Source organism: Parus major, chromosome 12 (assembly GCF_001522545.3).
Source record: "Parus major isolate Abel chromosome 12, Parus_major1.1, whole genome shotgun sequence".
NCBI classification, from domain to species: Eukaryota; Metazoa; Chordata; class Aves; order Passeriformes; family Paridae; genus Parus; species Parus major.
The window spans coordinates 11192222-11207299 of record NC_031781.1 but is presented as its reverse complement, the minus strand read 5'-3'; the positions used below and the strand labels follow the sequence as shown (position 1 = coordinate 11207299).

General features: G+C 44.9%; 1 protein-coding gene across 2 annotated transcripts in view; it reads right to left on the bottom strand.

Annotated features, from left to right (window-relative positions):
* The window catches only part of PLXNB1 (plexin B1), a 77221-nt gene that overhangs the window by 51129 nt on the left and 11014 nt on the right, over positions 1-15078 (bottom strand). The window contains exon 2 of one of the 2 annotated variants that reach the window (XM_015641253.2): positions 4263-4532. The gene's annotated coding sequence lies outside the window, so the exon portion shown is untranslated. The remainder of the gene's footprint in view (positions 1-4262; positions 4533-15078) is intronic. The other variant, XM_015641255.3, reaches the window with a different exon arrangement.

Below are 15078 nucleotides of genomic sequence, written 5' to 3'. Positions count from 1 at the left end.
TAATCTGAGCACACAACTCCTCAGCCACTCCATGGAGTAATATTCACTACAGAACATGATACACACACACAAGACTGATTCTGTATCCTGGGAGAGGTGCTATAGCTCCCCAAAATATACCAACTCAGTTTTCAGTCATAAGAGCCTGCCTCCAAGAATACACAGTACCATAATTCCACTGCCAGTCAGCTTTGCATAGCTGTTCCCCAGGGATCACAGCAGCAAAGTTAAACAACAAAAAGTTTTAACTGCCCCCCATCCCCCCAAAACAAACAACTCAAAAGGATACTGCCTAACAGCAGAGACCATGTCTCTAGAGACAAAACAACAGATAGCCTGACATTGTTCTCTTCCTTCTGAAATTAAAAGTTCAAAGGAACAACTAGGGCTGTTCTGTACTGTGCCCTCTGCATATTTGGGTAATCATCTAAAACCAAGTGCAAGAGCTGACTTTCAAGGGTGAAACATCTAGAAGTGAGCTCTGTTTTTGAATTATTTTTAAATGTTTAGACAGGACCTAAAATAGGACCAGTGTTTTGAGTACTTCTGAAGAGTATGAACCTCATGTAGGCCATGACATTTTTAGTTTGAAAAAGTTTGGAACAGAGGTTTTACTGTTCATGCATCAGCTTATCACCCATTTTAGCTTAATTTAAGTTAAAGTCCATTACAAGGCAAGAAACACCGTTTCAAAGGAGGGAAATGAACAAAAAAAAGTGTAGGTTATCAGCAGCAAGGCAGTCTCAATATAACCTACCATTCCATAATAGCAGGAACAGCATTTGCCACAGAGAAAAGAGCAAAGTCAGCTTCTCTGCTTACAATATTCATCTTCAGACCTCCTTTCCTACCTGTGTAGTTTCTAGAAATATGCTCTCTGCCTCTCTTCAAAATCAAGTCAACAGCTTGCAGACTCCAGCAGCCCAAGGCAGTGCCTTCAGCAAGCAAGAGGTGCATGCTAAACATCACAAGCAGCACAGAACTAACCTAGAACACAAGCTGTGCCAGTCTCTTTTTTTACCAGTTTTATTAGCATCCCCCCTCCCACCCCATGCTGACAAACGAGGCTGCACTTGTCTGGGTCTGGCCTGACACATTAGACTGAAGCAAACACATAGTAGCACTTCACCTGCCTGAACACTCTCCCAGGCTTCAACAATGAGCATCTCAGGGACTTCCTGGGGTAAAGGTGGTTTCTATGCTCTTAGTAAGCTTCAACAGCTCCTTCTTCTATGGACCTTCCCCATGTTCTCACATGCACACAGATATTTGGCATTCACAACATCCTGTGGCAAGAAGCTTCCATCAATTCTTGCAAAAGCATCTTTAATTCTTAATCAATAATTAAGTTGTTACTTGGTTTTAAGCTTACTACATGCTGTCTCCATGCAATACCTATTCATACTTCCAATGGAAAAGGAAAAAAAAAAACGCTGCTCCCCCTCTAAACTTTCCAGGTGATTCAGGAATTGAAGATAACTGTCATTTATTGTTTTTCAGGTGGGAGAATCCCAACTTATTCTGTCATGCTTTGTATGGAAGGTAACACTCACCTCTGTTCACTGCTGCTGTTCCATTTCTAAAAACTGCAGATACCTCTATTAAGATGCAATGGTTTTCTGAAAGTTGTAGAAAACTCAATTTCCATAAGAGCTGGAGGAACTAATGTGATAGTTATCAAATACAGCAGGGATTCCCCGCTTCTATTGTGAATTGCCTGTCTGGTAGTTCTCTTAAAATATTCAGCTTAACTCCTTAAACAGTTTGTTCAAAAGCAAGTTTACTTTCAAGCCACAGCATCCAGCTGCACCCTTCTTCCACCAGAACAGGGTGTACTTTCAAAAAACTTTCTCCCCCTGTTAGTTCTTTGAAATACAAATTATCTTATGTTTGAATTAGCCTGCCCTGATCCCTCACAAGATCATGTGCCAGAGCTTTATTCTGTCATACGTTCTTCACAAACATTTCAATCCAGCAGTTTTTCCTCAAGTATGGGCACGTTATTTATAGATTTCCTGACACTACACAGAACAATATTGTTACCAGACCTTGTTCTCCTGCAGTCATATAACAATATTTGGGTTTGGATAGTGTTTGTATCATGACTCCCAAAAATCCTGAGTGATTTCTACCACTAATTGCTTCCTACATTCTTTATGAGATATAGAACTTTGTTAATAATACATGCTTAGCTGACTAAGCAACCTAAACTTTCCTGTCAGGCTGACATAACTTTCCTGGCTTTACTCTGTCCTTTGCAAGTTTTACTATTAAGAGTCAAATAAGAGTTTTTTAAAGATGCAGATATGTAGAAGTATAATTGGAATTAAAAAAGAGAAGGAAGTTCATTAAACCCCAACAGAACAATACATTACCTAGAGTTACAATACTCAGTGCTAATAGCTTCTTAAAAATATAAACCTACCCCATCATTTAGGGTTTTGAACCACACTCTAAGGGTTAGAAGGAACACTTCACCCCACAAATGGCCCATAACTGGTCCTGATAAAAACAAACAACCCTTCTCCCAAGGTTCTATTAGCACCTGAGGTGTTTTCAGAGGCAAAGGTAAATGTTTCTCTCTAAGAATTCTTGCCTTGCACACAGCACTGCAATTCTGTATTTATATTTACTCTTAAAACCTGGTGGTGCACAGAAAATAGGACAGAAAATCAGTCCCTGAACGGCTTAAAAGGGAGGGAAGAAGAGGGAACAAGTAACACTCTCCTAGGTAACACCAAGTTGCTACTCCGGCTGCACAGGAATGAAGTCAAGTGCAACTCAGATAATAACCGTAACTCCCATTTCAGAAGTCAGTTTGTTCAGACTTGATCTTTCACACTTAAAGGTACTAAAAAGCATATCCTCTAGTGCACTTCTGCTGGAGCACTTTTTCAATAGGATCTGGACAGAATCACCTCAGTATCTCAAAGAATACAACATACACTCCTCTGGCCTCCTTAAGATATTGTATTTTTTTTATGTACCCTGAAAGCATGGATCCAGGAGAGACTGGTCTGAATTCAAGTTGTCTCAGGTACTTATTCATTCCCTATTTCAAACAGCTTTGATTTAGTGGTTTTACTGGAACCACCCAGAGCAATGCTAAGCTGAGACAACCAGACTCTTCAGTCTTTATACATTTGTTGTATATATTCAGGATTTATTCTTGGGTGCTCCAGATTGAACAAGATTTTCTGAAAACTTGCTCTTTATTATCTAAAAGTTCCATCCAGGTCTACTACCAAACTGACACACAGAGACTGCACCCCAGAGAGGTCTGGGCTGGGGGTTGCTGTCTCATTTTGTTAATTGTTTTTATTTCTGCTGGTTTTCTTTCTCCTAGGGTTAGAGCTGTAAACCCAACAAGCAGACATCCTTCTGAAGAAGGACTCCTGTACTCCCAGTGCTCCAACATGATACTCATCTCTCCAGTGCAAAAGTCAGTGACTCATCTACATCAGCTCCTAGCATCCAGGTGCCAAGGTTTCACTTCCCAGCCAGAAGTTCATGCAGATTTGTAGATCTCCAGCAACTCATTCAGTCTGAGATCTCTGGTGTACCACCCTACATTTGATATTCAAATTCTCATATTCAAATTCCATGTATTCACCTACAGAGTGCTTCTCCAGGCAAACTGACAGCAGAGTTGTAACTTTCCTGTTTAATAGGAAGCAGCCTGAAAGAATTCATTTTCAGGGAAACGTTTCTTCAAGGGTCTATAGCTGTCAACACCACAAAGCTCAGCCAGCACAAGCAGCTCATCACATTCCATGGTGATTGACAGACAGAGATGAACATCACTCCTGCTCCAGGAGTCTGTCTTCAGGTTTGGCAATACTCACTGGCCCATTTCTACTTATAGATCACCATCAGAAACTCGTGGTTTTGTTTTGGTTTTTTTTTAGTTTGTTTCTGCCTGTAGGTTAAATTTATTCCTTTCTACAGAAAATTCAAAGTTTGAAAGTTAGTTTTTATATTCCAAGTGCAGCACCACTGCAAAAGGTGTACAGTGGCCGGACTTTGGTAGCACTGTAAATCACAATTCCCAATCACTCTCTCAAGAAATTTGGGGTAACAAAGAAAAAAATGACAAGCAAATAGGCAACCTGTGGAATAAATACATCTGTTTACAGCAGAACTCTACAGAACAGAGCTTCTGTTGAAGAGCTGTCCTTCATCCTTCACAGGATTTCCCTGCATGAAGAGAACGTTCCCTTTGCAAAGAGAACAAGTGAACACTCCCACATACAGCCACTCACTCTTTCCAGTAGAGCACGTGTCTGGAGAATGTCCAACTGATCACAGGTGGTACAGTTGGTCAGGTGGGTTCGTCACGCAGCAGCATGCAGAGGCTGCCCAGCATGACAGTGGCCACACACACGGAGGGGATCAGGAACACGGAGGAGCCCAGCGGGCTGCAGCAGTCCATGGGCATCCCAGTGCTGACTCCCGGCACATTTTGCTTACCATCTGGGCTCTTGGGAACGTTGAGACACCTTCATTTCTCTAATTGAAGACTGTGCCTCAAGCTGGAAAAAACAACAGAGCATGAAATGCAAAGATTATTTTTTCAATAAATTAAATCTGTTGCACTTGACTCCCGCTGTGGTTCCATTCCCCCGAGAAGGCATGGTCTGGCCAGCTGCACAAAGTCCAGGCAGCCCTGGGAAAACAATGGGATCTTTTTCTTGCCAGAACCAGCCTTCCTGTTCACCCTTCTAACCATGGCATGGAGGACACCCCCAGTGTGCCTGCGGAGGAGAGGAGTCTGTTGGCATAGCAACCTGCACACGCTAACTCTCTGCTAATGAACAGGGATAAAATGTTTTGTTCTCATTAGGAAAAATACAGACACATTCCTGATTGGTGAGTAATGTCTCTGCCTCTGGGAGATTAGCTCAGAGCTGTGCAGCCTGAAACAGCCTCAATTCAGCCCACTGCAGAGCTTCCCTTGAACAGCCACTCTCCAAGGATCCAACATCTCTCAAGGGAAAGCCCACGGAGCTTTCTGCAGCACTTTGCCTTTGGGCCTGAGACAGCTCAAGGCGAGAATAATGAGAAGAGGCTAGACAGGAGCAAACCAGAACAGGCACAATGGGAACACACCCCCTGTCCCTGCAGGGGAGCCAGCTCTCGCTGATGCCTTCGCTGCACCTGGGTCCCAAGCTACCTCGCAGCCAGGGACTTTCTCTTTGTGAATCCACAGCAGGTCTGCGTTGCACAGGACTCAGATCAGCCCAGCTCCCACTCTAGCCACATTTCGCAGTGCTGGGCGAATAAATGAACAGAGCAAAGAGCTGCAGAAAACTTGACAGCAGAGCTCTGAAAACATTAGGTGCCTGGGTGCAGAAAAGACAAGGGCTCCTGCCTACCAGTCTTTATTAGGATTTTGGCATTAACAATCAGCAAGATCCACCACGAGTCTGGTATTTGCAGAATATTTGCACCCTGTTGTTTTATCACCAAGGTCTGTATCTGGGTGCTAACCCAAGCTACACAAAGCCTCTGCCCACATAGGCAATACTGCTTCCTGAACCCCCTCCCCTCTCCAGAGGGGAGCCTCCCACAGGAGCCAGCACAGCAAGTGGGAGGATCACAGTACTTCACTCTTTGCAAAGATCTGGGGCAGATGCAAAGCCAGACACCCGATGCACAAGCAAAAATTCAGTCTCCAACCACACCTTTGCCGGGCTTCTAGCATATCCTGGTCTATAAAGCACAAACATAGCCCAGCAGAAACAAACTGTGTAACTGCGCTCTGAGACCACAGTTCATATCTTTATGCTGCTGCTGGGTCCCATTTGCTCACATCAGTTCACCTTGCCTTGAATTCAAAAGCTGTTGAGAATAAGGACTGCATACCTTAGAGGGCACTTGGTCTTCCTAGGGGCTGAACAAGTATGCAAACTCCTTTCTCCCTCTGGTGGGAGATAGGTGCTGGCCGGGATAAGTACCTCACACAGATACACTCAGCTAAACTGGGATGTGGCAGAGCTCTCTTGCTCTCCCAGACTCCTGCACTGTTGATGGAAGAAGAGTGGGATTTACAGGCTAGCAGGCAGCTGCAGGCAGCGCTCTGGGAACCTGCTAACTCCCTTACCCAGCCTCTCAGACTTTCACCTGTCCTTTTCCTGCTCCTCAGAGCTTCAAACAACTCAGCAGCTCAAAGTGATGCAAGAGGAGAAGGGAGACTCAGCATCGGGAAGGAAGGACTCTGCTCCCTTATGCCTTTGAGAAACGCAGATGTGCTGCAGGGAACGCAGTGGTGCTGCTCTCCCTCAGCCATAAAACCTGTGTGTTAACCTGTGCTATGATCTGCCCATAGCACTGCTCGGGCTTCATTTCTACTTTACGTCCTTCCAGCTGAGAATTCTGTTATTTCAGTCCCTAGGCAGGCACTCTACTGCCTGCAAAGCCATCTCTCTTTGCCGAAGGGAGAGAAATAACCCAGGCTCTTGCCCAGCAGCGACAGACCCCGGCCTTGGCTGGCAGCCCCTGCCCAGCCTGCCGTGAAGCGCAGCTCCCTCCCAGACCAACACAAGGCCAGAGGGGCCGGGGTGCTGCTTTGCAGCCTCAGGCATTTTACTTGTTCCAGGCGATCCCTCCCCCAGCCCTCAGAAAGGAAAAGCCGTGGGAATGGAGCTCAACACCCCGAAGTAGGCTCACCCCCGGGCGATGAGGCGCTTAACTCCCTGCGCGCCGGCGGGCAGCCCTCGGCCCAGGGGACATCCCTCGGCCCAGGGGACATCCCTCGGCCCAGGGGACATCCCGGGAAGGGCCCGTCCTGCTCTCTGCACTGACGGACACCTGCACCACGGCCCCGCTGTTGTGCCAGCAGGGAAGGCACAGATCTGTCACTCGCCCACCACAGTCCCTCTCTCGCTTTCTCAGGACACTCGTCACTCCTGCAGCTCTACTTTCCAGTGTTTCCATGCTCCACCAGCACGCAGACAACAAGCCACAAGAGGAAAGCCCTCTTTTCACGTTTCCACTCTCCCAGCAGGTCCCAGAGGCTGGCCACTTAACAAAAAGTTATCTTTACCGTGTCACCAAGGCACTTTTCCTCCCTTTTACCCCACATGCTGCGTGCGGTCAGCCATCAGCCAGCATGTCAGGAGTTAAGTTCGCATTTCCATTCTCCTGACCTGCACCAACGCTGGCTGAATATCGAGCTATTCTTTGCAGCTTGATAAAGCATGAGAAAGCTAAAGGCCTCACACACTCCTCTTTTCACAGCTTGGCCTGCTGCCCACAAGCTGTCACTCCCTGGCACCCAGGGCAAAGAGAGAGAAGAGGCCAAACTGCAGCCAGCTGCAATGAATCACTCGCTCCCCATCCCTCCTCCCCAGGGAGGCCGGGTCCCTCCTTCCGGCAAGGGGATAATGTCTGCCTGGCTGCGCTGGCTTCTTTCACAGAAAAAGCCATCCTGGGGCGGGGGGGCTCCTATTGCAAAAGCTGCCGCCACAAAAAAGCGCAGAGCAGCTCCCAGCAAGACTGAAGAACAAGGATTTCTGCTCAGCAGCTGGATGGCAAAGCACGCCTGCAAGTGTTCAGCACAAACACCACTTAAAAATCTGAAGTCGGTCATTTGTCTAAATTGCAGGAAATTCTGGAGGAAGGCTCAGGCACAGAATCTGATTTGAAGGAGACTCTTTATCTCTTCATGCCCCACTCATGCGATATTTATTTTGGGGACTGATTTCCATTCAATCCTTTCCTGGCGGCCCTTTTCCTTCTCACTATATCCAGCCCAATTACCAGGTTTCAGCCAAGCTTTTTCAACCACCACCACCACCATCCCCTCAGGTTTATTTCGATGGGTTCCATCATACAAACTGCTTCCACACATTACAGTTTGTTCTTAATTTTTAACACAAAACAGCAGAGGGAAATGTCCCAATCTCAGGGTCACTGGCATCCAACACAAAAAATGTAGCCAAGAAGGGAGAGGAAGACCAGGGTCATCATGTGTATCTCTTGCACTATAGACCCACATTTGGAGAGCAATGCTTTCAAAAGGTAAAGATGTCCAAGCTTTTGCAAGGTCAAGATGTCAGGTGTTTGCTGAGAGAGTATTCTTCAGTAAAAGACATGCAAACTCAGCCCCTCTCCATCAGCCTAAGCATGAACTGAACAGTGGCACATGGATCCACATGGCACATGGATACCTCCATCCACTTGTTTCTGTCTCCTGCAAAGAATAATTTCACTGCACAGCAGCCAGCTCCTGCTCAACAACTGCAGTTGTTTGCAGTGTACTCCCAGTACAAAGAAAGGAGCTGCAAACTGCAGTTTTACTGGGAAGAGAGTTTAATCCCAAACCCCACAAAGGCAAATTCTCATTATTTCAAGGGCAGGATGAGAGATTGCTTTTCTAACAGCATGTGCTACTGTGTTCAGCATCCCTCTTCTCCCATTAGCACTATCCCAATGCCTCATAACCCTAACAGCCATACTCTCTGCCCCGCATTCCTACCCAAGGCAGCCATTTAGACTCCAAATTCAGCATACTTGTCTGGTAGTCTGCTTCAAATTCAGCCAGTGTGAGGGCAGGATTAAATAAATTCCTCTTATCTCTTCCTGCACTTGCAGGGTGATGAGGGAAGGAAGAGCTGCACAGTTCCCACCTGGCAGACAATGTGTATTTAAACAGTGAGAAACTCATCAACTTTGTTTGGATCACAGAGATGATCCACAAAAGATTTCTTTTATTATTGTTGTTGTTTGGAGTTTCAGGGTGTTTGTTTTTACAAAATCTGGAACAGCACAAAACAATCATGAAAAGAAACCTTTCTTGTTAAGAGAAATGGAAGGACCTTCACTATTCCTAAAGCCAGTTTCATCACAAACTAAACCAAGTCTTAAAACACTCAGGGGCACAGGCTGTCAACAATCACAAGTAATCACAGTCGGTGCCACTTTATCAGGTTCTCTGCCAGATGACACACTACGTATGGATTTCCCCTTATGATACATTTATAGCACTTTGTAAGGTTTCTCCTGCACTCCTGTACATCTACATCAGTAAGTGTCTCTTCCATGACACCTGCAGCTACAAAACTGGTACATTGAAAATATTATTATACTTAGCATCCATATGTTAGCAAGATCCAGGACTTGGGTTACCCCTTGTGCAAATCAAATACAAAACACTCCCTTACCATACTCACACACTGCTCTGCTGTGGGAATGCCAGCTCATCCAGCATTGCCCCCCTCCTCTGACAGAAGGATCTCTAAATGCAAAGCTTAATAGAAACAGTTAATATCTTGAGCATGGCTCTGAGCCATCTGAGCTCTATGTGTAATATAATCGGGTTCATAATGCCCAGAATAGCACTCTGGAGTCCTAGTACAGACTAAGACCTCACTGTATTAAGTGTTGTGTGGATAGTTGCAGTGGTGCAGTTTTCTCTTCTGTAAAATTACTGAGCACCATATACAGGAACCAACCATAACCCGTATTTTACAGAAGCTGGGACACAGGAGAGCAATGTATACTTTTCCAGTGTCTTTTTTTGGCAGCTAAATCAAGTTAGTATTTTCACAGACACACTGAGGGAGGGAGGGAAGGGAACACTGAGGTTACTCTCTCTCCAGAGCAGACAGGCAAAAGCCTAGTTCAGCCAAAGCTCACTGAAGCTCTTTATGTTCCCGTTCAGTGACAGAGGTCACTTGTCGAAGCCTGAACCAGATCTGGTACAGGACTGCCTGCTAAGCATGCTGGCAAAAGGATCTGAGCTATACCCTCCTCTGCAGTTGTTTGTGTTTCTTCAGGAACACCAAAGACCTGGAGTCTGTCCCAACACTGCTTGCACTGCCTTTGCTAAAAACATGCCTTTTAGCTCCAAAGTAAAATTTGTCTTGAATTCTTTGTGCTGTGAAGAAAGCAAGCACATACACAGGATCCATGAAGAAAGTAATTGTGTGTGTTTGCCAAAACACTTCACTTATGCAAATTCTAATTTTCAGCACAGATTCCAGGATTCCTTTCCTACCATAAACAGGTTAGATCCATGTTTGAGCTGATTACCCTTTCATGCTCTTTAGGTTCACATTGCACAGCAGGTGCTGCTTATTCTTCCAAAGCATCCAGAAGTCACAGCAATTCATAGATTTTTATGAAGCACCAGGTCATGCTTTCTGGCCTTCAGCTGATCACAGTTCATGAGATTTCTTCACATTTCAGGCTTAGGAACTGCATGTGTTTGAAGTGAATAGAGACTAGATGCCTTTTGGCAAGATGCCTGAGGCAAAGGCCTCAAGAGAGAAATCCACCATTTCCCAGGCTAATACAAATGGACAGGCATCTCCTAGCTGCAACTTTTATTCCCTATTTGTGAACTGGCTACAAAGAAGTACATTCTCCTCTCACCTAAAAAAAAAAAAATCTGTGGTTTTCAGCACTGTTTTGTCTTTTTTTCTGCTGTGTGTTTCTCCCCAGAGAAGAGGAGCCCCATCAGCCCACACAGTGTCTGATCAGAGTCCATCCTGCCCTGGCAGCATGTTCTCCCAAGCTAAACTGAACAGGTGGGGAAGGAAGACAAACTTCCACAAAGCTATTTCTTAAACCAGATTTACAGTGATACTGTGAAACAGAGTAGGGTCATGGGTGAGGGAAGATTAACACATTTATAGCTAACCAGCAAGGCTGCCATGAGAGACCGTGACCTAAAACAGATTTTCAGAGAGAAACACCAAATCAAACAATCACATGCAGCCCAACTGGGAGCTGCCACTGCCTCCACTCTTGCTGTACCACTGCAATGCAATCACAGTACCATCTTTCTCACTGAAGTACCTGCTCCTCTAAGAGGAGGTAATAAAAACTACCTCATCTTTTGCATGCCACAAATGATGAGGATCTGAAAGTCTGGGTTTTGGCATCTGAAGTAACTGCTGTGAAAATGTTACAGGAGATTTTTGCCAGAACGGGTGAGAAGAGCTTTCCAACTTCTTGAAAGAGATAATGTGTACAGAGGCAACCCAGTGTAGAACAGCAGGAACAGCAAAAATGGAAATCCCACTGCTGTGGTGGACATTTCTGAGGCTGTCGGTGCAGGAAAGAGGAGAAAGTTAATTGCTGCTTCACCTGTGGTCAGGTAACTCAGGAGATAAGCCATCAGGATCCACAGAAATTCTGATTATCTTCTGGAATAACAGATACAGTTTCTGTGAGAAAGATTTTTCATAGGGATATTTTTGACTATTGGTTGAATAACTTCTTTGTTCCAGAATCTACAGAGAAAAAAAAAAAAAAAAAGAGAGAGACTCTTCCTGCTATTGCTTTGCCATTCAAGACATTGTCATTGTCACCTTTCAGATGTGTAAGCATAAGAGACAGCAGCAGCTGAGCTGTAGTAATTAGGAGGGAGAGATGTGCAGGCCTTGTCTCACATCTTCCTGTTAAGATGCAGTTTACACTTTGGCAGGTTTGGCAGTCCCCAGTGAAAATAAGCCATCTGCATCTGCTCCAGCACACCATCCTCATTTCTGAACCCTTCAAGCAGTTCTGGAAAAATCAGCATTGCCTCCCTGCTTTTTTCAGGCCTAAATGTAGTCACAAATCCATTAATTCTCTTACAGTAATGCAGGAACACTGGCTCTAGACCTGCTCACAAGGCAACTATTTAAAAAAAAAACAACCTCCCAACATTTCCCATTTTATTCAGGCATCTACTGAGTTCCAAGTTCCACTGCTTTCTGTACTTGCAGCAGGGAAGCCAAGAGGGACGCAAGCAACCGTATTCAATTCTATTCACAAGCATCCTTCCTTGGGAAAGCCAATAACTTTCAGAGGGTCTCTGCAGACTTTGCTCCACTGCTTTGCACACTGGAGAATGGCTGGTTGGTAATCCTCTTTTCACTCAGTGAGCACAGACCCAAAGGTTTTCATGCCTGTGAGCTCAGAAATTTCCATTTCCATTTGAGAGAGACATTTTCCTGGCAGTTCTCAAAAGATGCATTTGTAAAATAGGGAAACAACCTCAAGGAATGCTAAAGCAAAGGAATAAAGCTGTACGTGGACAGCCTTTCTACCTCAGCCAGGAAAGGAAATTCCTTCTCAGCACCAATGCCCCTTAAACACAACCTACTCTGCAACTACCAAATACTTGATCAACACAAAGTGACCAGCTGACCACCCTACCCTGTACAAACACCAAACATTTTCCTCAGTTCCTGGGGCAACAGCCTCCAAAATCCCAAATGAAAGAAAATGTCCAGAAATGTGTGTTTGTGTGTGCATGCAATACAAGCAAAGAAAAGGGGTGCACATCAGGTGGCTGCAACACATTAAAGAGGTGAAGGTGTTCTAATGAACTCACTACAGGAAGACACACTCACATCGTGGTTTTTAAACTTGCAGTCCATAGATTTTTGTTGTCTCCAAAGATAATTAAAAAGCCAAATCCGTTGGTGTATCCGTATTGTAAAACGTTTCGAAGTTTGCAAATCCAACGAGGTTGAAACTTGCTTCTTCCAAGTGCGAAAGATTTAGATGGCCCAAAGCCAAGTCCCAGGAGAAAGCCCTAGTCACTGGCTCAGGAATGCCAGCTCTTAACACCAACCAAATGCATACAAACCCTCTGGTAGGGCAATTCACAGTATCATCTCCCACAAAAACTCACTTAAAATTGCAGCTATCAATCACCTACTTACTTCTGTGCCAGGGAAACCTGACTGAGTCTCACTTTAACGCTCTCCAAAGCAGTCAGCCGAGTGAGCTGTTTTCCCTGCCTTGCTTTGGGGAATTCCTGCTTGGTGTTTCTGTAAAGAGAAACAAGAAGGCTTCACACTGCAACAGGCAGGATCCCCCCCATCACTCCCAGCTCCTTAGCAAAAGCATTCCTGAGGTGCACTGTGCCCTAATAAATCAACAAAAGAGCTCCAGGTTTCCCGGCAGCTGGAAACTGGAATTCTGCAGTGAAGGCAAACACCTCTCCAGCTAAAGCAAACACAGCCAGGGAGCCCCTGCTGAGCACCACAGCTACTGTCAAAAGAGGGATGGAGGGAGAAGGTGGGATCATAGGGCATCTGGCTGACAAAAGGCGATCCAACATAAAGACAGAAGATGGTCATAAGCCGAGCCCTGACACAGGCTTTCCTCTGTGCAGGCATGTGCTTGCCAAAATGGTTTATCAGAATAAACCCACAAAACTTCATTTTTAGAGCAATAGCCATCTTGTTCTGATACAGATGGTACTTTTGCCTTTAAGAGCATTTATTTTAGTGTTTAGAAGACCCATGTAAAAGATCCTGCAAAAATACAGAACAAAAATAGCCTAGTCTTAAACAGCTTATAACTTAACTCTAAAATAAACGAAGCCAACAGCAGTGATTAGTATGAACAGAACTCAGCTCAGCAGAACAAGACGACTGCTGTTTCCAGGGGCAAAGGAAGGCATTCGCGTTTTTTTTTCTTTTTAAACTATATAACAGAAGAAACCTGATGAAAGATTTGAGAGAAGAATTATTAGGTGGGTTGGAATACATTTATGGGCCAGCCACCTCTCAAACAGAAACCAAGCATTTTTAAAAGTAGCACAAGGAAACAACAGAAGGTAATGTTACCAGACAAACAGCAGCAAGAGCCCAGTTTCCAGCACTAATATTTGCTAGATTGCATACAAAAAACTAGATGTGCTGTTCAGTGCCTCTTTTTCAGTTGCACTTGGCGAGTAAGGGAAAGGAGAAACCAAGCAGGGCTGAAAGAGTGACAGTAAAAAGCAAAAGAACTGACTGCCTCAGATGCTCTTACAACAGGAACAACATCAATACCACAAAATCTCTCTCATTCAATAAAACAAAGGCATCTTCCTCAGATGCACCCTGAGAGCTGGAATAAATACCCAGTTTTTACCATCTCCCCCTCCTGATGTTTATGCTCTCCCACAGGGAGTTTCCTGGTAACGCTTTCATTGCGTGGATGGGAGGTAGCAGAGGGTGTGAACAAATTTACTTATGTCAGACCTGATCTGGACTGCAAATCCAAGTCTTCACCTTCCATGGCACCATTTGGAGCCCTCACTTTGAGACCACTGTAAGGCACATTCTGCTTCCCACTCCCTTGAAGAACCACCAGATACCAGTCCACAAGCAAACACTGCTTTTAGGGTAAATCCTGGTCTACCTACACGTGGTTAATTAAGACACCAGATGCCAGGCAGCTGACAGTGCACAGCAATGGTGCAAAGCCAGCAGCCCCATCAGCAGGTGAGTGTCAGGAGCTCCCACACCACAAATCAACCCTCCCAGCCTGAGGGAGATCCAGCTGGCAGAGTTGTGTTCTGTTTGGGAAGACCGTGAGTGGCACTTAAAAACCCTGAGTCTCAGGAAAGAAATAACAGATGAATGTGCTGGGTGAAGGACTCCTACATATGCATACGTGGAGAGAGACACACACAAAGGAGGGCGGGGGGAGCGGCTGGGAAGAGTGACAGCAAGACTTGTCTCTGGGCCTTGTGCTTATTTTGACCTTTCAGCTAAAGATTCTCCAAAAAGGCACTGCTCAGCCCCGAGCCTGATTAGATGTCTTGGGAAAAACAGAGCACAAAGCTTCACACATGAATGAGCACAGAGCCATAACACGATCTTGATATTCCCACCCATCCATATGGCCAAAAAAAGCCACGTTCTTCAATGCAAACATTGGCAGCAGCAATATGAAACTAATGTGTTAATTAGCAGATTTTGCAATCCAGCACACAGCACAGGCTGCTGATGGTGGCTATTATATAGTCAATCAGAAGTGAAACAGAACAAGTACCACGTTACTTAAACCATTCACAACAAGGTTAATAATTTGCTAATTGCATATTTCTGGCCTGAGCAGACCAAGGTCTGTTTTTCAAGCTTCTTTTCTCAAAGGTATGTTGAAATGTATTTAGTAGGGCAAGCTCTCCATCACTTGCAACTCTTCTCTTTGTTAACATTCAGCCTTAACTTGAATGTTTATTTTAAATTCAAGAAAGGCCGCTGCCTAGCTTTACACAGCATCAGACTAAATGAGCACAATGATTTCCCAGCCTTGTAAAACTCTTTAGTTTTCAGCCTGTAAACAATCACAAGTTATTCT